This window comes from Delphinapterus leucas, chromosome 9 (assembly GCF_059928025.1).
Source record: "Delphinapterus leucas isolate spDelLeu-1000000601 "Yukka" chromosome 9, BTC_Dleu_Yukka2, whole genome shotgun sequence".
Classification (NCBI taxonomy): domain Eukaryota; kingdom Metazoa; phylum Chordata; class Mammalia; order Artiodactyla; family Monodontidae; genus Delphinapterus; species Delphinapterus leucas.
In genome coordinates this window covers 48658976-48681652 of record NC_143137.1, presented here as the reverse complement: position 1 = coordinate 48681652, position 22677 = coordinate 48658976, and the positions used below count along the sequence as shown (strand labels likewise).

The following is a 22677-nucleotide window of genomic DNA, read 5'->3' as shown; positions in this document are numbered from 1 at the left end:
GCGTTTATAAAATGGAAAACAAATGCCGGGGTTAGTAACAAATGGGATCAAAATCAGTCATTGCAGTCTGGCTCCTCGAGGGAAGCGAGCTGGCGTGGCCCCCGCAGTATGAGGGGCGCTGGGGGCTCGGCCTCTAGCCTCTCCTCCACCCAGGTGAGGCCGGGGCTTCCGGGCGCGCCAGCCGGCTCTCTGGCTGCCGTGGCGACCCGGGGCCGCCCTCGCCTAGGCCCGCTTCAGGTCTGGCGGGAAGCCGCGGCAAGGCCCCAGCGCCCCGGCATCTGGAGGCACCGCGCCCGCGGACATCGACCCCAGGCCGTGCCCTTTGCGCGGGGGCCTCGGCCACGCCCAGGATCCACCAGAGTCCGACATACTCTGGCCTCAGCCGCAAGGGTCGGGAGGCCTCGCCGCGCGCACGGGGCGGGGTAGCAGGACTTCTGGACTCTGGACGCTCGGTTTCTTCTTACCCTTGGCCTCGGGCTAAGCCGACAGCAGAAGCGCCCCTATTTCCACGGGGTCGCTCACCCCGCCATTCCAGGGCCGGAAGCTCGCCTGGGGTCGCCTCACTTCCTGCGGGGCCTGGGCCCCTCCCCGGCCTGCTTCTCCGGGTGCCCTCGGGCCTGCGAGTGGCATCCAGCTCTGCAAAGAAGAGCCAGTTCCTTCCTTCCGCCATCGAAGTGCCGCTCCCCGCATGCTGAACTAACCCCTCTCGGGGACGCCGGTTCCCACGAGCTGTCCGCCTCGCATCCCCAGTGCAGCCCAGGAGGCCGTCACGACTTCGAGGAGACATGTGCCTCCCCGAGGTGTCCGCTTCCCCTTCCTCGGCCGGGTTAGGCAGAGACCCTGAGCAGTGTGCGCGGGGAAGTGGGTTTGTTTTTCCCCCCGAATCGGTCCGGGCGCGTTAGTGGTAACCGTGTGCCGCGTCTACACGGGCTCTGTTTGTTCGCGGGCCCAGAGGCAATCGAGTCTTTCCAGGCGGAGCTCTGTGGGGATAAATGTGAGATGGGCTCAAAACAGACGAGCGGGAAAGATCGTTTGACGTGCCGGGCCTGGAGTAGGAGAGGAGAGCGTGGGGCTCCCAGCGAACACAGAGCGGAGTCCACGCGGTACAGCACCCGCGCCACCCCCGTCGCGTCGAGGTGCTTTTTATTTTATTTTTTATTCCTCTGTATTTCTGTGTTTTGAAACAAAGGCCCAACTAATGGATTCCTGGCGCTCTGAGGACCCACTCCCGGGAGCGACTTTGATGTATTGCTGTCCAATTAGTGCCTTTAATTGGTGTCCTCGGGGACAGGCCGGCCCGGAGCTGGGACACATCCTCCTCTCGCCTCTCCTACACACTGGAAAGGTAAAATTTATAACGTACTGTAGCAATCCCTTGGGAGAGCGAGCGAGGGAGGGAGACCGGGAAGGAAGGGAGAGGTACAGCTCCATTTTGTAGAGCCCGGACCCTCCAGGCGCGGGGTCGTGGATAAGGATCCAGATCCCCCGGTTTCTACAGTTTCCTGACTCCCTCGCGGGCCTGGCAGGAGGGCTCGGGCGTCTGAGTCGCTGAGGATTATGAATTTGCTCGCAGAAAGGCCAAGGGAGCGCGCATTGTCTGTAGAAGCCCACGCCATGTGGTCTCTCATCTCGTTAATAATGGCTGTTTGTTAACAAGGATGCGGAGGTTAAATAATCTGGGTGGAAGATTAAACACGCCTCATCAAGGCGCTGGGAGCCGAGTTGCACAGAGACCTGAGCCGGAGCCGCCTGGCTCCCTGGAACCTAGAGGAAGGTGGGAACAAAGTGCCTGCAAGGAGCCCTGGGGTAGAGGAGGAGTGAAGTCCTAGGCCCCCTTTTCAGGGTGTTTCCCCCATAAAGTTAGCACAGACCCAGCCCCATGTAGTGTTGAATAGAAAATCCATCTAGGAGCCCACCCCATTGAAGTGTGGATGTCAAACCCTGCCAGGAGAGTCTGCTGGAGATCAGAAATGGAGACCTCGGTCTGAATCCAGGGCCCCACTTTGAGGAGTGGTGGCTGGCTGCTGCCTCTCAAGCCTTACAAGCTCATAACTCTGGGAAGTAAGGGGTATTTGTACACACATCATTCACAGTGAATTGCGTTGGATTGGAAAGCGGAAGATAAGGCTTCACGCTTGGGTTCTGTCCTTAAATAGCTGTGTAATCTGTATTACATTATTTTCCTAGCTTCATTTTCTTATTGTATAAGATAGACAGTAGATAGGGCTTGATATAGATGATATATAATATTTCTTTTTCTTTCCTCCAGCTCTCACCAGAGTTAGGGATGTGGGCATCTTCTCAGGTACTCTGTCTCCATCCAGCCTTGGAGGGTTCAGTCAAGGAGGATTTTATTCAGCAAACACTTGAGGGCCTACTATGTGCCAGTTACCGTGCAGTGTGTATTTTTTTTTAGCTGTGACAGCAGAATATCAATTTGTATACCCCTGTGTGTATCATTCCCAAATATAATCTTTTGTGAAGGAAGACAAGACAGAAAGAACTCAAGGGAGAGAGTAGAATAGAATGTGCGTTATGTGTAGGGTACAGTAGAGAGACTGTAGAGTGCAGGACAAAGGGATCAGTAAAAGAAGTACAGAACTTGTTAACATGGCAAGGAAGTCAGGGAGGATGAATACTGCAGAAGTAGTTCCTTGATGGAGAGTACTTTCAAGGGAGCAGAGGGAAAGTCCTCTTCTGGATGCCCCAGTGCTTTGACAGTGAACTAAAGGTAAAGGATCCCTGAACTTGACTAGGAGACCCGTGACTTATTCATCTGGTATTGCTAATTTTCTGTTTATATGTTATTTCCATAGTTAGAGTTCCACTCTTACGAATTCCCCAAACATACCACTTTCTCAAGCCACCAAACAGGAAACCCAGCTGCTAGGCAGGGTTTCTTCAAGCTTCTGGCTGATGGGCATCTGGGCTCAAGAAAGGCAGTGGGCAAGCGCTCTATTGAGGTTTTTCTTCAGCTCAGCAGTAATTGTGGCTCCTACAGTTCTCTGCCTTCACTTGGAAAGTCCAGTGACCAGATTTGTGGCGCTGGGCAGTGAGGTTGAAGAGCTAACCTTTATCGAGTACTTGGTCTCATGCATTTACTGGCCTATGCTTTCCATGCATTATTTCATTTAATTCCCACAACAACCCCTTGAGGTGCATACTATTATAATTCTCATTTTACAGATGAGGAAATGGAAGCATAGAGAGCTAGTAACTTGCCTGTTTCACACAGCTAGTAGATCAGTCTGATTCCGGAGTTTACATTGCTGATCACGGCACTAAAGCTGCTTTTGTGGTGTAGTATGGTGGCTAAGGGCAGACTGAGAGTATATTTCGCCACGAGTTACTAACATCAGAAATGGGCTCTAGATAAGGGCAGCTAGTGAAGGAGGCAGGGTGGACTCGTGTCTGCTTGTAAAGACCACAACCCTACTCTGCCTTCCAAAAATACCATCGCCAATTTCTTTGGTGGACGTGCAGTGAGCAGTGCAGTCCAATGACTATGTCAATAAGTATTTATTGAGCACCTACTCTATGCCATACCAGACTTACGTTTACACAGTATTTCTCTCTTCTCCAGTTTAGTGCTGATGTGGCTTTGACTGTGTTTGTAATCTACTGCAGCTGCCCAGCTTCTCCCTATCATAAAGTTATAGCTTCAGCTGGAGCCATGAAAGATGATATGGCATGAATGTAGTCCGGGGTGTGGGGAGGCAGCATGTCAGATACTTGGTTAGGACCTAGCTAGTACTATCGACTTAACTAAAAGCTGACTCAAAAATGGGCAACCAGGAGGTCCAGTAGCAGCACCCAAAGGGGCAAAAGCTTCTTCTTTTTTTTAAAATTAATTAATTTTTGGCTCCGTTGGGTCTTCGTTGCTGCACGTGGGCTTTCTCTAGTTGCGGTGAGCAGGGGCTACTCTTCGTGGCGGTGCGTGGGCTTCTCACTGCAGTGGCTTCTCTTGTTGTGGAGCACGGGCTCTAGGTGTGCAGCCTTCAGTAGTTGTGGCTCATGGGCTCTAGCATGCGGGCTCGGTAGTTGTGGTGCACGGGCTCTAGGAACGTGAGCTTCAGTAGTTGTGGCATGCGGGCTCAGTTGCTCTGCGGCATGTGGGATCTTCTCGGACCAGGGCTCGAACCCATGTCCCCTGCATTGGCAGGCGGATTCTTAACCACTGGGCCACCAGGGAAGTCCCCACGGGGCAAGCTTTTGATACTGGGCTACATAATTACAGAAGTGGAGCAAAAGTAGCAAAAGGATGGAAGATGCATTATTACTCAGCAGCCTGAGGTAAAAGATAAAAGCTATGGGACTGGCAAGAGGAGTTGATGCAAAGAGAGCAGGACAAATAAGGCTCTCAGACTTGTTAGGCTGCCGATGACGTTCAGGTGAGGGCTACAGTCCTAGAGGGGAAGGCTGGAGTAACAGGAGGAAAACATGGCTGAGACCTAATTGCCCCTGTCCTTTTATAGTAAGAGAACCCCTGTTTTTAGCTGGATAAATGGCCACCCTGTAATAAAGGCTACCAGCAAGGTGTGGCCATGTGACCAAGTTCTGGCCAATGGGAGGTAAGCAGACCTGATGTGTGTGGCTTAACAGGAGTGTCTCTTTATTGTCTTTAAATATACTTGATATACTCAGATTATCTACTGAGTAACCCAGGTTTTAGTAGTTTGGATATCCTGCATAACTGGAGGCCCCCTGATAGTTCAAAGCCAGGAATAACCTCAAGGTCATTTAGCCAAACTACTTTACTTTACAAGTCTTTCAGTTTTCTCTAGGGAAAATGAACCTTGTATGGCTACCGTGGTTTTAGAGCAGACACAGGATGTTACATAGGATATATGCCACCTCTATTCTTGCTTTATTTTTGAAGCCAAGTCTGGGGTGACTGCACATTCCTTTCGTATTTGCCTTGGGCAATTCTAAGTCCCAACACCAAGTGCAGATCCAAAGGCCAAAGCTGCATTACTTAACGGCACTCTAGGAACTTCACTGGAAGCTGGCGTTGCAACTGTACATCTCCAGGGTTAGAATTGAAGTTAGTGAAAGGCAGGGAGCTGAGAAAAGCAGGGTAATTGGGCATACTCTTGCCTGGATGTTACCCTCCTAAACCCCCAGGAAGGAAGTGCAAAGGAGGATTTACAAGCGGCTCCAGAAGGTAAGCCTCCTGTTGACTTTAGTGTGCCTAGGGGGGCAGAACCTTTGGAGAGCCCCACCAGTTTCTGTTATCTAGATGACCAGAACCGGCCAGGTGACTTTGGGAAGCACGATTGTTCAAGATCAGAGATAGGGTTTGGGGGTGGCAGTGACTCTGGAAGAAATACGTATAAAAAACAGTCTTGCATCTCCAAAGAGAATTTCTAGAATTCCAGAAAAGTGATCTTAGCACTGCCTGAAACAGGGTCTTTTTCTGAACTATCATGATATTGTTGCAGAAGAGCCAATAATTCTACTTTCTGCTGGGAAAAAAAGGGTTATTTTATTTTTTTCAGCAATTGATTTAATTCAATACATACATAGTAATTCTTGAAATACCAGAGACATCTTGGTAAGGATGCCTTCTCTCGGCTGCCATAGCCAGAGGCTTGCATTTGCTGGGATGTCTGGATCAGATCAAAGGAGATAAAAAAGAAAAGAAAAGGGAGAGTGGAGTATAACTACAAGTTTTAGCAAACCACTCAAGTAATAAAGTGGATGGATGGAAACAGGGAACACCACTTGCGTCGGAGACCCACACTTGGATTTGAACTCATGGAATAAAGTGCACAAGCTCTTGATCGCTTGGAGGAAAGTCACTAATCTCACCCCTAGAATATACTGACGACTCTACCCCAGATCTCATAATCTCTTAATAAATTAGAATTACCATTTTGGCCTGGTGAACATGTTACTCTCATTTTATCTATAACAAGGTTTTTGTAAAATGTGACAAAGTGTTCTTAACTGGTCTCGTTGTATTTCTCCATCTTTGGAGGAGTCAGGATTATGGGTACACAAGTGGGAGCACTGCAGAAACTTAGATGACTTCAAATGACTGTCTATTTGAGGGTGGACACTGTTTGCATGTTATAAGATTGCCTCTCTCTGGTTTGAGAAGAGGAAGCGAGAGGTTTATATAGGCTCTGAGAAGCAGCAGGGGAGTTCTTGGCTTTGTTGATGGCATGTGCTGTTTTCCTGGACTATTTGTGGGAAGGTCTGTGTCAGACTTAATTTCTTAAACTTGGCATTATCCTACAGTGAACTGAAGTTCAGATCTACTTCCCTTGAGCCCTGTATCCACAGTACTACCCAGGAATGCTCTTCAAATCAGAATCTCTACCTTATTAGGATGAGTTTCTCAAAACTTTTAAAAGATTATTAGAAGCCTTTCAAGCGGCAGTTTCTCTTAAGGTTAGATGTGAATTTAACCGAGTGCTATTTTAACACGGTATATCTATTTCTGGATGTGTGGTATGGGTTTGCCTAGTGATGGGATAGTACTTTACATCAGTGATGATTTTGAGATGGAGTCATGAAATACAAATGAACGGCACAGGGACCTAACAGTGCTGTATGGACGGGTGAGGATAATTGATTTCCAAAATTTTGTTTATCAGTTACTTGGTATAGTATAGTAAGTAGGTCAGTGTATATGGTGATTTTATAAAAGGTGAAAAATTAAGCTTCTTTAGTGTGGCTTATCTCAGAGGAAAATGTATGATTTGAGAAGCGAAAAATGAGCCAGATTAAAATGAATATTCACGTAAGAGTGTTAAATGGTTTTCAGAGAGTGAAATCTTAAAAAAGCACCTTTTCATTTCAAGGATTTTTAAGTACTAGTTATAAATATATGAAGGGTTGATATAAGTAGACTTAATTTTATATACTTGGTGGGGGCATGAAAAATCCTTACTAAAAGAAATTGTGTATTTTGAACCATACTTTGCTAGTGATTTCTGTTATAATTTTGGAAATATGTCCTTATATAAACAATTTTCATCTAATACATCAGAAATCCAGCGCTAGACTTCTGGTATTCATGTCAAGCCGTATTATCTATGCTTAGTCTCTGTGCATTTAGTTCTCCTACTGTCTCTTTAAAGAAGCAAGTCAAATGAACAATCAACCTGTATGATTTTCAATTCCCACTGAAAACAACACTGATCCCTGTTCATTGTAAATTCATTTCTACAACACTGGTCTTTGCTATTGCTTGAGAGTCATTTGAACACTTTAGCTGGGAGAGCAGTATGAACAGTTTCTAAAACAGCTCAAATGGAAGTAGATCCAGATTCATATGAAATGTCAGTCAGAAACAAAAGAGGCAGCTTGAAGTAGTGGAAAGTGTAGGCTTTGAAACCAGGAAAGCCTGAGCTCAAGTCCCCTTTTACCACTCTAGTATCTGGGTGTGAAAATTAACCTCCTAAACCTCAGGGTCTTCTTTGAGGAAGGTACCTACCTAGTTCTTGTGTAATATGGAATGTAAAACTGATAGCAATGCCATAAACTTCCTGCCTGCCCCCAAAGCCTGAGCGATTAGTAACACACTTCCTCTTAACAATTCCGGCACCTGAAGATAAGGTAGGAAGCTTTGAAGTGCAGACTGTGTCAGCAGGGGTAATCTTCCCTGGAGGCAATGTATACCTAAAATCTTCCAGGAGCGAGAATTGCAAATTGTATCACTAAAAGATAAGTTTAAAATCCTGTTTGGACCATTTTGAATTTTAGGAATATCAAGGTGATGTGAGGCACAGCAGCTGGAGCAAAGACTTTAGAAACCCTGGTTGGTTCGGCATGGTGAGTTGTTTGGTGAAAAATAAGAAAAGCCAAGCCACTGGCATATGTCAGAGCCTGGGAAGCCTTTCTCTCTTCCCTTTTCTCAAGGATTCTGAGATAAATTTCAGAGGGTCAGGTTGGGGATTTGGGCCATGGGAGCAATTTCAATCCCGCTCTGTTCCATACCTTCTCTCAGCCCTACTTCTGGTCTGGAAAGATGCCTCTCTTTATCCCCCTCTTTCTACGGACAACTAGATCACTGTTTTTCAAACTCTGAAATGTTTTTCACAGTAAAAAAAAAAAAAAAAAAAAAAAAGACATATCATGACCCAGTACACACAGATTCCCACCCCCCCCAAAAAACCACAAAGGTTTGCTTAAACAATATTTATACTTACTCAGGCACTCTGATGGTTTCTTTTCCATTCCATTTACTTCCATTCCATTCCAAAACATGCTGGTGGTAACCCACTAAATTTCTTGACTCATTCAAGGGTCTTGATCCACAGTTTGAAAAGCACTAGACTTAGATAACTTCTCAGTGACACTGACACATTAGGGAAGATTCAAACACTAGAGAGTAGCCCTGGATTCATCCTCCCCACCCACACTGCCTCTCAAATCTTGTCCAGGCTGTAACTGGACCACAAAGATTGGCCTGAACTAGATTAGGCATTTGAGGGCCATTCATATTCTTTCTACAGTTTTGGGACCCCCAGAAGTTTCCAAACTGGACTTCTAGCTCTATTCTTAGGGCACAGCTGATTTGGATCATAAAGTTGTGAACATGAAGGCCAGAAAGGGTAAGTTAATGACCTTAAGTCAGAAAAAGGAAAGAAAGCATTGACCATGTTCACATCAAAGTGAAATGCTGGTTCTCACATCCTTGTCTTCATCCTTTATAGCAAGTCCTAAAACTTACTTGAGTGGACTAGCTCAGCTCCTTTAGGCTGTTGAATAATTGGCCTGGCTACATCCAAAAGTCTGGCCTGAAGGGACATGATGAAGCGTGGAAGAGGGCAGATACGACAAAGAATTTAGTAGTTTGCTGAGGTACTTGGAAATATGTTCCAGAGAGTGCTTCTCAAATTTGAATGTGCTTCCAAACCACTTAAGGAGCTTGTTAAAATCAAGATTCCCAGCCTAACCTCCATAGTTTCTCATTTAGATCTAGGGTGGGGTCTAGAAATCTTCTTTAAAAAAAAAAGTTTTTAATTGTGGTTAGAAAAAACATCTAATATAAAATTTACCCTGTTAATCATTTTTAAGTGTACAGTTCGATAGTATAAATTATCTTCACATCGTTGTGTAACAGATCTGTAGAAGCTTTTAATCTTGCAAAACTGAAACTCTGTACCCACGGAAAAACAACCTTCCATTTCCCCCTCCCCGTAGCCCCTGGCAACCATCATTCAACTTTGTTTCCATGATTTTGACTACTCTCGATATCTCATCCAAGTGGAATCATACAGTATTTCCTTTTTCTGACTGGCTTCTCCCACTAGGGATAATGTCCTCCAGGTTCATCCATGTTGCAACATGTGACAGGATTGCCTTCTTTTTTAAGGCTGAATAATAGTCCATTGTGTATATGTCATATTTTCTTTATCCATGGACAATTTGGGGTGCTTCCACTTCTTGGCTACTTTCAAGAGCATCTCTCCCCTGTGTCCAGTGACTCCCTTTATCTCTTGAGAAAAACTAAACCAGATATAGTAGATATTGTGTCCTGACATGAGTCACGATGTTTCATTCATAGACACAGTGTCAGTTAGACAGATGAATCCTCAATCTGTAGTTCTTTTTTTTTTTTTTTTAATAAATTTATTTGTTTATTTTTGGCTGCATTGGGTCTTCGTTGCAGTGCGCGGGCTTCTCACTGTGGTGGCTTCTCTTGTTGTGGAGCACGGGCTCTAGGCTCACCGGCTTCAGTAGTTGCAGCACGCAGGGTCAGTAGTTGTGGCACACGGGCTTAGTTGCTCCACAGCATGTGGGATCTTCCCTAGCCAGGGCTCGAACCCGTGTCTAGTGCATTGGCAGGCGGATTCTTAACCACTGCGCCACCAGGGAAGTCCCTTGGAAAGGGTTTTGAATGGTCAGTTGATTTCTGTAGGCACTTGGTGGTGTCAAATGATAGCAAATAGAACTAGGTGCTAGATTTGGTTTGGTCATTATCTCCTCACTCATGAGTGCAAGAAGCAAGTACATAAGTGAAAAGAAAGAAGTAAACTTATTTACTTGCTCTGTATTTGTGCTCTTGTAAAAAGACCCCTAAAATGAACTGGATGAAAGGACCTAATTTTCTAGATTTATCTCTGGTCTGAGCATTGTGCTTATTATGCCATTCCAGGACTCTTCCATTTCTGTGTTTAAAACATTCTCCTCTAGTATTAACAACATGTATCTCTCCTCACTGAAGCAAAATGTCCCACTAGAGAGAAGCATGTGCAAGATTTGTGGAACCTTGTGAAAGAGAAACATGACAAATATTTTATAATAGAAAGCTACCAAGAAATGGTACATGAACACGCAAGGGAGGTTGCTATATTAAGAGACATTCACCTTTTTAAAAAATGTGCTTACAACAGACCCAGTGAGATTTTGTAATTATCCTTATTATTAAAAGATTTGATTTACATCCATACAATTGATGCTGAAACTGCTCAGCAATAGATTTTCCAAATGCTGTACTTTATACATAGCACATTCAATTGATTTTCTCATTTCTAGATATTACGGTTTAAACGTTTCTTAAATGCTATGCAGAATATTGAAGATTTCAGCAGACAGGGATTTTATTCAGGATGGTATATGTGCCCTGCAATTGGGCTTCCCAATGGGGCCACACATTTCTGAGAGAAACAATTAGTGTTGAGTAATTAGTTACAGAAGGTGCAAAAAGGTATCCCGAAATGTCAAGGTAAAAATGCTTGATGATTAAGTGCAAATTATTTAACAAAGATGCCATGTGGTAATATGGTATTTTTGTAATTCAGCATTTTGATGTTTCATGCCATTTGATATTTTTAATGTAGTAGGCACAGTTTCATATGTGTGTATGAGTATACATACATATCATTTATTGCACTTTTAAAAAGTTAACTGATATTTTAAATTATAAGAGTAATATATGTTCATGGAAAAAAATTAAAACTATGCAAAAGACAGAAATATACAAAGGGAAAAAACAAAAATCTGCCTCCCTACTTCTTTCACTCCTCAGTCCTACTACCCAGAGGTAAACAACGTTAAAATTTCCTGCCACCAAAGTTCACTGTCATATATACATATGTCCTTTTAAAACTCTATAAATATGCTTATAATACTCTTCTGCAGTTTGCTTTCTTTAGTAAACAATGTCTTAAACTTCATCTTTGTACATCTGTACATATAGATCACTTTCATTCTTTTTGATGCGCATTACATACCATTTTAAGAATGTGCTTGTATTTATTAACCAAATTGATGGAAATTTTGGTAGTTTCTAGATTTTTTTTCTTTTCTATTACAAACCTATGCATAAAAATGCTCTTTACATCATTATCTATCCATACATGTGCAGGTATAGTGCTGGATGGTTGAGTAATTTCCTAGAAATGGAATCTCTGTGTAAAAGGACATGTATGTTTTTAATGAACTAGTTTTATACATTTAAGAAAATATGCGCTTAAGGTAAAAAATCAATCAGTACAGAAAGTGAAAAGCATAAATTCCCTTCTAAAGCTCTGACCTCCCCACCAGCCATGGTTAAGAGTTTCTCAGTACCCTCATAACTTTAAAGTAACGTATATTTTATGTATGTGTATTTAAAAAATACAAGTGGGATGATTCAATATGGGGTATGTTCACTTTACATTTGCTAGATGCTGTGAAATTGCTCTTCAAAAAGATTACATCTGTTACATTCAAAAGTGTGTGAGGGTACCTCTACACCTCCACTATCCTTGACAGTAACCGTGGATAGTATCACACTTTTTATGTTTTGCCAATCTGACAGATAAAAATGGCATTAAAAAACATTTAAATTTGTATTTCTTCATTTATGAGTGAGGTGGAGCCACATTTGACTGACTTCCTTACTGGTTTCTGTCCTTTCGTGGCACTCATAATTACACACAAGTGTCTCTACTGTTACTTGAAGCAGATGTCTACTCTGTCCCTTGGTAAGATGCTGTATTTCTTCCTGATTTCCTCCAACCCCCAAAACAAGACCTCTAGATGAGACCTCTGTACATCCCCCTTTCTCTGTTTCCTTCCTCTTCCAGATGAGATCTTTGAAATATTTTCATTCCTCTTCTCTAGGTTAGGCCTCTTCTCCTAGGTTAGGCTGAGATATTTAGTAATTTTAGTTCTAGACTGTCATTTCTTCAGACGGAATACAGGGGTGACACATTCTTTGAATCCCCCCAGATGTGTAAATATCATCCTTTCACCTCAATAGGTGAATGATATCTTGAAAGACTATAGCATTCGTAGGTTGTAGCTTCCTTTTTCTCAAATACATGTGAGGTTAGTTCAGCTTCCTGTCTTGGGGATAAGAAGTCCAGGGTCAGTCTGTCTCTTTTGTGAGTTACTTATTCTGTCTATAAGCTGTTAAGCTTTTCTTTTTATACTTGGAGTTCAGGAATTTTACAGTGATTTTCCTAGGGGTGTATCTTCTATCACTGAACTGCTGGTAACTTGGCATGCCCTTTTAAGCTGAGACTAAGGAACGGTTCTTCCGTTTGTTTAATTATTATCTCTCCCCCATCTCTTCTTTTTTCTCTCTTTAGAACTCGTATTATTCACATATTAGATACCCTCTAAGGCTCTTAGTCCTTTTCCTCATAATTTCTACCTCTTGGTATTTTGGTTCTATCTACTCAAAAGATATTTCTAACTTTTGGCCTCTAAATCATACCTCCGCAGTGACCAACCATCTTCTTCTTTATTACTATATTTTTTTAAGTCTTTATTGAATTTGTTACAATATTGCTTCTGGTTTGTGTTTTGGATTTTTGGCCCTGAAGCATGTGGGATCTTAGCTCCCTGACCAGGGATCGAACCCACACCTGCACTGGAAGGCGAAGTCTTAACCACTGGACCGCCAGGGAAGTCCCCCATCCCCTTCTTCTTTTTTTTTTTAATATAAATTTATTTATTTATTTATTTTTGGCTCAGTTGGGTCTTTGTTGCTGCGTGCGGGCTTTCTCTAGTTGCAGCGAGCGGGGGCTGCTCTTCGCTGCGGTGTGCGGGCTTCTCATTGTGGTGGCTTCTCTTGTTGGGGAGCACGGGCTCTAGGCGAGCAGGTTTCAGTAATTGTGGCACAAGGGCTCAGTAGTTGTGGCACACAGGCTTAGTTGCTCTGCGGCATGTGGGATCTTCCCGGACCAGGGCTCGAACCCGTGTCCCCTGCATTGGCAAGCGGATTCTTAACCACTGCGCCAGCAGGGAAGCCCCTCATCCTCTTCTTTAATTTGTCTATTAATTTTTTAAGTGAAAAAAATCAGTTTCATTTCCAGAAAATCATTTTGTGCTGTAACTGAATCTCCTTAAGTGCTCTTATTAATTTTTAGATAGAGTTAAATAAGCGACTGTCTAGATAAGCCCTTACTTTTACTGAGTCTCAGTGGGAGTTCCTAGGTCTTCTCACAGGTACAATGCAGATAAAATCTTGGCCACTTAATCTCTGATCCACTTTCTTCTCCTCTTTACTGGGCTATTCACAAGAAACAATTTCGATGATATCCAAATAAATCCTATTCTGAAGATCAGAAGGTAAGGCATTTCTGTGCTCACTTTAGCAGCACATACACAGAAGGTAAGGCATTTCTGTGCTCACTTTAGCAGCACATACACAGAAGGTAAGGCATTTATTTCTGCTGATGTTTTTAAAAGCAGGTAGGATAATATTTTTAAGTTCATGGACATATAATGGAAGTAGTCACGTGGATTTGTGCTATGAGAATAGCTCTGGAAGGACTACCACCAGGAAGTTTCTGGTTTCCTTAAGGCACTCTTTCCTAAATGTCACCAAGTTTCATTCCACTGTGATTCATAGCTATGACTCAGGATTGTCTCTGTTCTCTCTAGTAATGACTTGAACCATATCACATGACAGTTAAATGAAAAAGATAAAAGTTTACGGGGCAATTATTCTTAACTCAAAGCTAGTTTGTGTGGCTTTCCTGCCAGCCTACTAATAATAATTGTGCATGAGAGTTATATAAGGCAGGGCAGATTTAGGGTGTGGTAAAGATTATTGAATGATATGGAGGGGACTGCTTATTCCAGTGGAGAAGAATGAACATGCTTGTTTTGGGTCCTCTTCCAGATACATGTCTATCTCCTGGATTATTATTAAACTATTTTGATTTTTTAGCATCCTGAGTGCTTAAATTATTTTATTTTTGTTATTTGATACCAAGGTAGGGAGGAAAGATGTAAGATCTTTCTCATGCTATTTAATAACTAGAAAACTGAAGCATTAAAAAGGTACCATATAGTGTCTCTTAGAGCCAAGAAGGAAAGCAGACCACTGACTTTCAGGCCATTATGTCCTCTCTGATTCTGAAGCTCTTTATGCAAGAGGTAGAATGTGTACTCCTTATATAACCTCTAAACTCAAGTTACCATGGTCCCCTCCTAATCAAATTGACTGATGTTTTCAACTCTTCTTTCTCTTTGCTATTTTTACGATATCTGACGAGGAAGAATCCTTTCCTTCCCCTTCTGAAGCCCCTTTGGGCTACGTATTACATGCTCCTTTGCTTTTTCTCTTAACTCTCTTATCACTCTTTTTCTCCCTTTCACTGGTTCCTCTTCCTACTCTCATTGTCTAAGACCTAGTTCTTGATGATGTGTTCATTCATTCATCCATTCATTCAGCAAATATTTATTGAACACTTATTATGTGCCAGGCACGATGCTAAGAAGTGGTCATAAAAGGGTGAACAAGAAGGTGGTATCATGTTCATGTAGCTCACGTTCTAGAAGGGGAGACAGACAATGAGAAAACAGGCAAAATAAGGACCAACTGTGATAAGTGGAATTAAGGATTGTGATAAGAATAACTAGGAAAATAAACAAGATTTGGTGAAAGAGAGCAATGGGGTTTGAGCCTGTGAGACCTGCTTTAAATAGTGTACCCTGAGAAGACTTCTCTGAGGAGGACGGATCCGCGTGAGAAGGAGCTGCTGGGTGAGACGTGGGAGGGGAAATCGTCCCCAAGCCAGGAACAGGTGCAGAGCTCCTAAGGAGGAGCTAACAGAAGGTCGTCATGGCCATGAAATAATGGAGAAGAGGTGAGGAGCCATAAGAGGTAGTTAGAGGTGTAGGCAGGACCCAGATAGTGCAGAGCATTGTAGCCTAAGTAGGGAGGTCAGACTTAATCTAGGCAAACTGGAAATCTTTGAATTGTTAAGTAGGAGAATAATAAAATCAGAGTTAAAATTTTAAAACAGTGATGTGTAGAGAATGGACCATAGGGGAACAAGTCTGGAAACAAGAAACTAGTTAGGGAGCCATGGCAGATACTGTTGATTGACCGCATAAAACTTATTCCTATCTCTGCTCCATACTGTCTGGAAGCCTAGTTTTTACTTTCCCAGTCTCCCTTGCAGCTATAGGTGGCCATGTCACTTAGACCTGACCTTTGTGCCATAGAAGCAAGTTTTCTGGAAAGCTTCTGGCACAGAAACTGTGTTTCTTGATAAAAGGAACAGATGTGAGGGTTGGCTGGTACTGTCTTGCCCCCATGGTGATGTGTCCTTGCTTTCTGCCTTTGAGCTAATGATACCTGGAGTTGTGGCAGCCACTCTGTGACCATGAGGGAAAGGCCAAGAAAGTTACAGAGACACAGACATGGAACCACTGAAAGAACCCCGGAGCCACTTTGTCCAGACTTTTTGATCTAGAAACAACTAAGTGCCTTTATTATTTAAGCCACTAACAGTGAACTAAATTGCTACCTGCAGCTGAAAGCATTTTTATTAACGCAGAACCTCTTGTAAGATATAGGTGAGAGCTGGTGGCTTGGACTAGGGTGATAGTGCTGAGTACCAACTTCATGCAGGTTACTTCATATTCAATTCTGATCTCTTCTCTCCTTTTCTCTCTCTCTGTCTTACTCTCTCTCTCACTCTTTCATTTGGTAGCTCCATTTTCTTGAAGTTTCCTCATGTCTAAACACTCCAAGAGGGACTTCCCTGGTGGCCCAGTGGTTAGGACTCCATGCTCCCAATACGGAGGGCCTGGGTTCGATCCCTGGTCAGGGAACTAGATCCCGCATGCCTCAACTAAGACCTGGCCCAGCCAAGTAAATAAATAAATAAAAATAAACAGTCCAAGAGCCTCTAGTTTCCAACCACTAATTGATACTTTCTCCATCCAATCTTCCCGGAATTGTTGCAACAACATCAAGGTCACCTTCCCAAACCTCCATTCAAGAGCTGACAGCAGATCCCGATAGTGATTTTGAACAAACCTAAAGTGATTCAGACTTGTATTCAAGGCACTTTGCTGGATGAACCCACTCTCCTTGTACAGCCTCATGGACTTGTTACTCTTTAAACATATTCTTTGTGTGAACTTCTGGTTACAACTTTGTTCCCCCCATTCATTTAAAGAGCATCTACATGCCTTCTATGTCAAACACTTGTTAAACACCATACTTTCACATATGCTCACTAATTTAATCTTTGCAACCAACCCATGAGATAGGTTTTATTATCCTCATTTCACTGATGTGAAAACTAAGGGTTATGGGGCTTGCCTTGTCCAAGGGCAGAACGCTGGTAAGAGGCAGAGCCAAGATTTCAACCCGTGTTTTCTGATTCCAAGCCCAGCGTCCTTTCTTGGGCCTTTATGCCACAGTCTTAATCATTGCAATCTGTAGTAACTCTCTTTTGCTTTCTGCCAGTACACATCTACCTCTACTCCCTACCCCTTTCAAGACATTTTTTTGACATTTGCCTCATCCAGGAGTCTTTGTCATCTTTCCTCAGAGCTTTGTATGTAGTTGAAATTAGATCATTATAGATTGGGGTTTTTTAGTGGTAATATTAATTGCAATCGGTTAATTGATCTCTGGTAATTCCATTTCTCTATGGCCTGTCTCTCCAACCAGATTTCAGACTTCCCAAGGGCATGAGCAAGCAACATATTCTTCTTAACTTTTTGGTATTCACTTTTAATACTTAGGAAAATGCAGTAGGTGATTAATTGATACTTGTCTAATAAAAGGCCAAATAAAACAATGAGAATCTTGCATTAAATCTATGTTTCTGGCTCCAGATAATCCCCTATATCCTTTGATTTCATTCTTACATACATTCACAAAATCTAAGTACTAATAAACACCATTTTCTTGTTTTTTACCACAAAAATTCCAACATGTTCCCTATTATGGTAAGTATTGTATTTGATAACCTTTCTAATTAGCATTACATTTTAAATGCCTTTAAAATGCTCCATTACATATTTGTCCAATAGTCCATGACAATTCAGACATGTAATTGCTGTTATGGATTACCTGGTGACCATCATTAAATAAGTAGAGAGACTTAAACATGTGTAATGCTAATTAGGAAAGTTATCAACTATGGGAAGTTAAGATAATAGGGAACATGATGGTTTTGTTTTGCAACTGCAGTAAAAACATGGCTACAGGGATACAGACGAATCTCTTGTGAATTTAGTGCCCTCAGAAGCAAGGAGCCATTTTGCAATGGAGAATACAGCACAGCAGAAAGTGACTTTGTGAATTGTGCCCCCTTTTTGTCACTCCGTTAATAACTGACTGTGACTGCCAAAACATTTCTCCTGGACTGTACCGGGGAAGCACAAGAGGTCGAGCCCTGAGCAAAATATAGCCAGAGAGGGCCTCTTTTCTGTCCCCTTGAAATACTCCCCCCAAATCAACATCACTCTGTTTCTAGCCTTGCTTTCATAGCCCTACAATCTATTAGGCCTCTATTCAACATGTTCTATTAAGTGATGTGGGTTTTTTCCCTTACTGAAGAAATTGATGAGTACCTTATTAAAAAATCATCCAAGATTGCCCCCAGTTCTCACAAAGGCTACTTGACCCTGACTGCTGTTCCAAGCAGTTCCTGGAATCTTGGAGAATTGTTATAACATAAAAGCTAGGTAGCTTCTCTGAAGGAACATGACGTGGTTTGGGGACATTTCATTTTTTTAAAGAAATAATATTTCACTATTCCTAAGCTGTAAGAAGTAGGTTTGGTGGGAGTGGTGAGGGAGCAAACTAGATTTTTTTTTTTTTTTTTACATCTTTATTGGAGTATAATTGCTTTACAATGGTGTGTTAGTTTCTGCTTTATAACGAAGTGAATCAGTTATACATATGTTCCCATATCTCTTCCCTCTTGCGTCTCCCTCCCTCCCACCCTCCCTATCCCACCCCTCTAGGTGGTCACAAAGCACCGAGCTGATCTCCCTGTGCCATGCGGCTGCTTCCCACTAGCTATCTACCTTACGTTTGGTAGTGTATATATGTCCATGCCTCTCTCTCGCTTTGTCACAGCTTACCCTTCCCCCTCCCCATAGCAAACTAGTTTTTTAAATGTCATTTCGGAAACATATATGAAATAATATGCAACATTTGCACATATATGTGCATTTTTCTTAGGAGAAGGACTAGAGCTTTCATCAGATTCTGCACATGAGCCTTTTGGTAAACTGTGAAATAGATGCACGTTACATGCCAGGCACCAAGGAATAGTACCATGTAAGAGACTTAGAATGTTCTATGCTTAATATTAGCAAGAAACCAAAAAACAACAAGCTAAAATCCAGGGGTGAAGCAAACATTCCCTCACAGCGCTTTCTTTCATAATTATATGGCAAAGAGCTGTAGAGCCTTCGGTCTCAGCTCATCATTGCCTGTCGGGGACCTGCTGGCTCCCTGGAGCTTTCTGGAGTCTTGGGAAAATAGAGAAGAGGGTGGGATTTTTACCTCTGTTTACCACAGAGCATTCCAGAATCACATTGCCACCTTATGAGTCAGGCAGTCATGATTTGTTTCATAAAGCCAACTTTTAGGTAGGTTTGAGGTACATCTCTCTGGAACAGGGGTGGCTGACCTCTGAAAAGATTGGGGGCCAGGGTCATACCAATAGCTCATATAGACCCATATCTGTGCTCTAATTGCCTTTTTCCCTCCCCACCCAATCATAATTGGGAACCCAAATTGTGTGTTCAGACACTCGGGTTTATCATTTGATTTTATTCAGTCTTGATATCAGGGCCTGGAAAATTTCTGACTTCTTCACACACGGAATTCAGAAGGGGATAAACAGAGTAAGGATGATAGATTTAGCATATATTTACTCTTGCAGATGAAATAAAAGCTTCCTCATATATTCTGTCTTTTCCTTCAGTCGAGTGCCTGTTTAGGTGTGGCTGGGCAGGTTTTCCCTACTCTATGTAAATTGGAAGCTATTTTCTTTTGCCCGACCCAGTTACGTGGGAGAGTTTCTTGCCATTTGGGAGGTCTGAGGTCTTCTACCAGCCTTCAGTAGGTGTTCTGTAGGAGTTGTTCCACGTGTAGATGTATTTCTGATGTATGTGTGGGGAGGAAGGTGATCTCCGCGTCTTACTCTTCCGCCATCTCGAAGCTCTCTTTTGGAAGCTACTTTCATTCTTTTATTCTCTTAATTTGGCAAATGTTTGTGGCATGCTGCTGTGCTGTGTGTGTGGTGCTGGACTGTGTGCTGTGAAAGAAGCAAGACAGGCCTGCGTACTGCCCACGTCCTGGGGCCACTGAAGAAGGAAAGCTTATCATGGGAAGTTTAGAAGTGTAAGCATTGAATAGAATGCAAGGCCGTGTTAAGGGGGGCCTCACAGGCTCTGATCACGGTATTCCCCTGCGTGAGGTAAGCCTTGAACTGAGTCTTGAAGGATGGCAGAGAGGAGGCGAGGAGGATATCTCAAGTGGAGAAATTAGTGTAAACAAAGGTTTGGGGTTAAGGAAACCTTTAACCCCAAGGGCATGCGTGTGTGTGCATGTGTGTACGAGTGCATGTGTTTAAAGCAAAGGAAGGAGATAAAATTAGAAAGGTAGACTTGGAATAAATCATGGGAGACCTGGAATTTTAAAACTTGATCCAGTAGATAACGGAAATTATTAGAAAGGTTATTGATGTGTTGAAAGAGGAAATCTGACATTTGTAAAGCACCTGTGATGTGCCAGGCTCTGTGCTTGCCCTTTACTTACATAAACAATTTGATCTCAAAATGACCTCTCCAGGAAACATCCCCATTTTTCAGTTGGGAAAAACAATTAAAAATATTTTATTATGGACGCTACGTGCCTCCTGATAAAAGTACAAAAATCATCTATGAAATATTCTTGCCCAAAATAGAATTTCTATGTGATCAAGTCTCTAAACGCCACTAAGAGTTTATAGGACACACAAGAACAGAAGAGCGTGTTAAATGATACATGAGATGCAAACAACAGAATCTAGAATCTGAGAAATTGCAGGATTGAAAACGAGTTTATCTTGAGAAAATTTCAAAAGAAGAAGAAATACTATAATGAACCCCCTGTGTACTTAACACTCAGCTTTAGCAGTTACCAATTATGGCCAATCTTGTTTCATCTTCACTCCTCACTTTCCACCCGCCACTAATTATCTTGAAGGAAATCCCAGTTGTCATACCACTTCAGAAACATTTCAGTGTGTCTTAAAAAGGTAAGGGCTCAAAACCAAAAGCCAAAAACCAAAACCACAATATTATCATCGTACCTAAATTAATAATAATTCCTTAATACCACCAAATAGTCATCATTCACATTTTCTGAATTGTCTCATAATTAGAAACAATATCTTTTGTTTCAATCAGAAACCAAATAAGATCTATATATTGAAATTGCTTGCTGTCTCTCAAGTCTCTTTTAATTGAAAAGCTCCTCTTCCCTCTCCTTTTTTTTTCCCTCAAAATTTGTTTGTTGAAGAAATCAGGTTTTGTTCTTAGAGTTTTCCACATCCTCTGAACTTTGCTGATGCGTCCCCTTGTTCCATGTAACATGTTCCTCTGTCCCTTGACTTCCTGCAAACTGGTAGGTGGCTCAGATTCTGAGTTGTTTTTTGGCAAGGATACTTAGAGGGAGTGGTATGTATCTTCTAATTTAAGCAACTCTACAGCCAGGAAATGGAGAAGCCCTGGAGTTTCACTGAAGTGTCTCTGGTTCCAAAACTGTTCTGGCCAACTCTTCCCTCTACGATTAATCTGACAGAGAAGAATGGGAAGAACTGACGGGATGGAGGCTGGGCACTGTGAGACTGATTCATCTCAACATTCATGTGCTAGACACTCCACTGGGCAGGAAGCGAGCAGGCGGCTGTTGTAATGACCCAGGCATGCGGTGATGAAGAGTGTGACCGCAGAGACTCTTGTCTTTTTGCAGAGGAAGGTGCAAGCCACAGGATCTTGTAATATTTTGGTTCCTGCAGTTATGTTCTAAGGGGTTCCAGGCACCTGGTTATGCAGAAATGTTTAGGTTTCTGTGATTTTTGAATGCTCTGCTGAACTCTGGGGGTTAATGGAGGAATCAGAATTACCCAGACTGTTAATAGATAACTTTGATGACTTTTAAAATATTTTTATTTCTTTGTTCTGCCCCTTTTTCCTAAAAGGATTTGAGATGGAAATTTTTTCCTTTTAAAATTACAAACTCTTTTTTTCAGATAACAGCATTGTGTGTTCATTAACACACACACACACACACACACACACACACACACACACACACCCTCTATCTCAGAAATATTTAACATAGAAACCCCACATGACAGGGCTCTGCTAGTGGTGGAAGGAGAGGATTACCTGGAGCTGACATTTAGAGCTAACTCATTCTATGTTTGAATTTGTTTGTCATGTATTCTATTTGTAATTAAAGAACCCCAAATAATACAGATGTGATTAAAAATTATTATAAAATGGCATCATGTTGGATATCCTTTTACAACTTCCTTCTTCATTTAACAATCTATCTTTAGAAGTGGAATAGTTATTATATAGGCAGAGTTATTAGTTATAATAATTATATAATAATTATTATACAAATTATTTATAATAAAGTAATATATTGTAATATATAATATACATTTATATAATATATTTATAATACAACTTAATTATTAGCTATTCTTATATTAACTATTATTATACTATTATACAATTATCATATAATTTCTAAGCAATGCCTATATATAGTTACTAAATATTTTCTGACTTAAGCATAAATTAGAAAAAATCGGATAGAAAGATAAAAATCTAATATAGTTACTATATATAGATATTGCTTAGAAATTGTAATCATGGAGGTGAACAATTGAAATCATACTTATTAATTGATCAGTGGTAACTCTATATATTCCTTAGGACAAATAATTGGTTTGCTACTGTCTTAATCCTGCTCTTTATTTGTCCTGCCTCTAGCCACTGCCTAGATTTGGCCCCAAAGTCAGTGGTCCAGGAAGCTCTGTAGCATGTGAACCTTTTCAGGACACTAATTTCTTTATGGGCAGAGGTTCTCTTTCTTTCTTTCTTTCTTTTTCTTTCTTTCTTTCTTTCTTTCTTTCTTTCTTTCTTTCTTTCTTTCTTTCTTTCTTTTTCTTTCTTTCTTTCTTTCTTTCTTTCTCTTTCTTTCTTTCTCTTTCTTTCTTTCTTTTTTCCTTCTTTCCTTCCTTCCTTTCCTCCTTTCTCCCTCCCTCCCTCCCTCTCTCTTTCTTTCTTTCTTCCTTCGTTTTTATCTTTTGCTTCCATAGACTAGGAAATAGGACCCTCTTTCCCAAAACCTAAAAAAAAGATTTCCACTACAGTATATCAAAGAGAGACATTGTGATAAATGTACTTGTCTATTAATCGAGTACCTGAGTGTGCAGGAATTGAAGTGAGCACTGAGGT

At 41.9% G+C, this 22677-nt stretch overlaps 1 pseudogene; it reads left to right on the top strand.

Annotated features, from left to right (window-relative positions):
* The first annotated feature begins 999 nt into the window (after positions 1 to 999).
* The window catches only part of LOC149748400 (uncharacterized), a 196002-nt pseudogene continuing 174324 nt past the window's right edge, over positions 1000 to 22677 (top strand).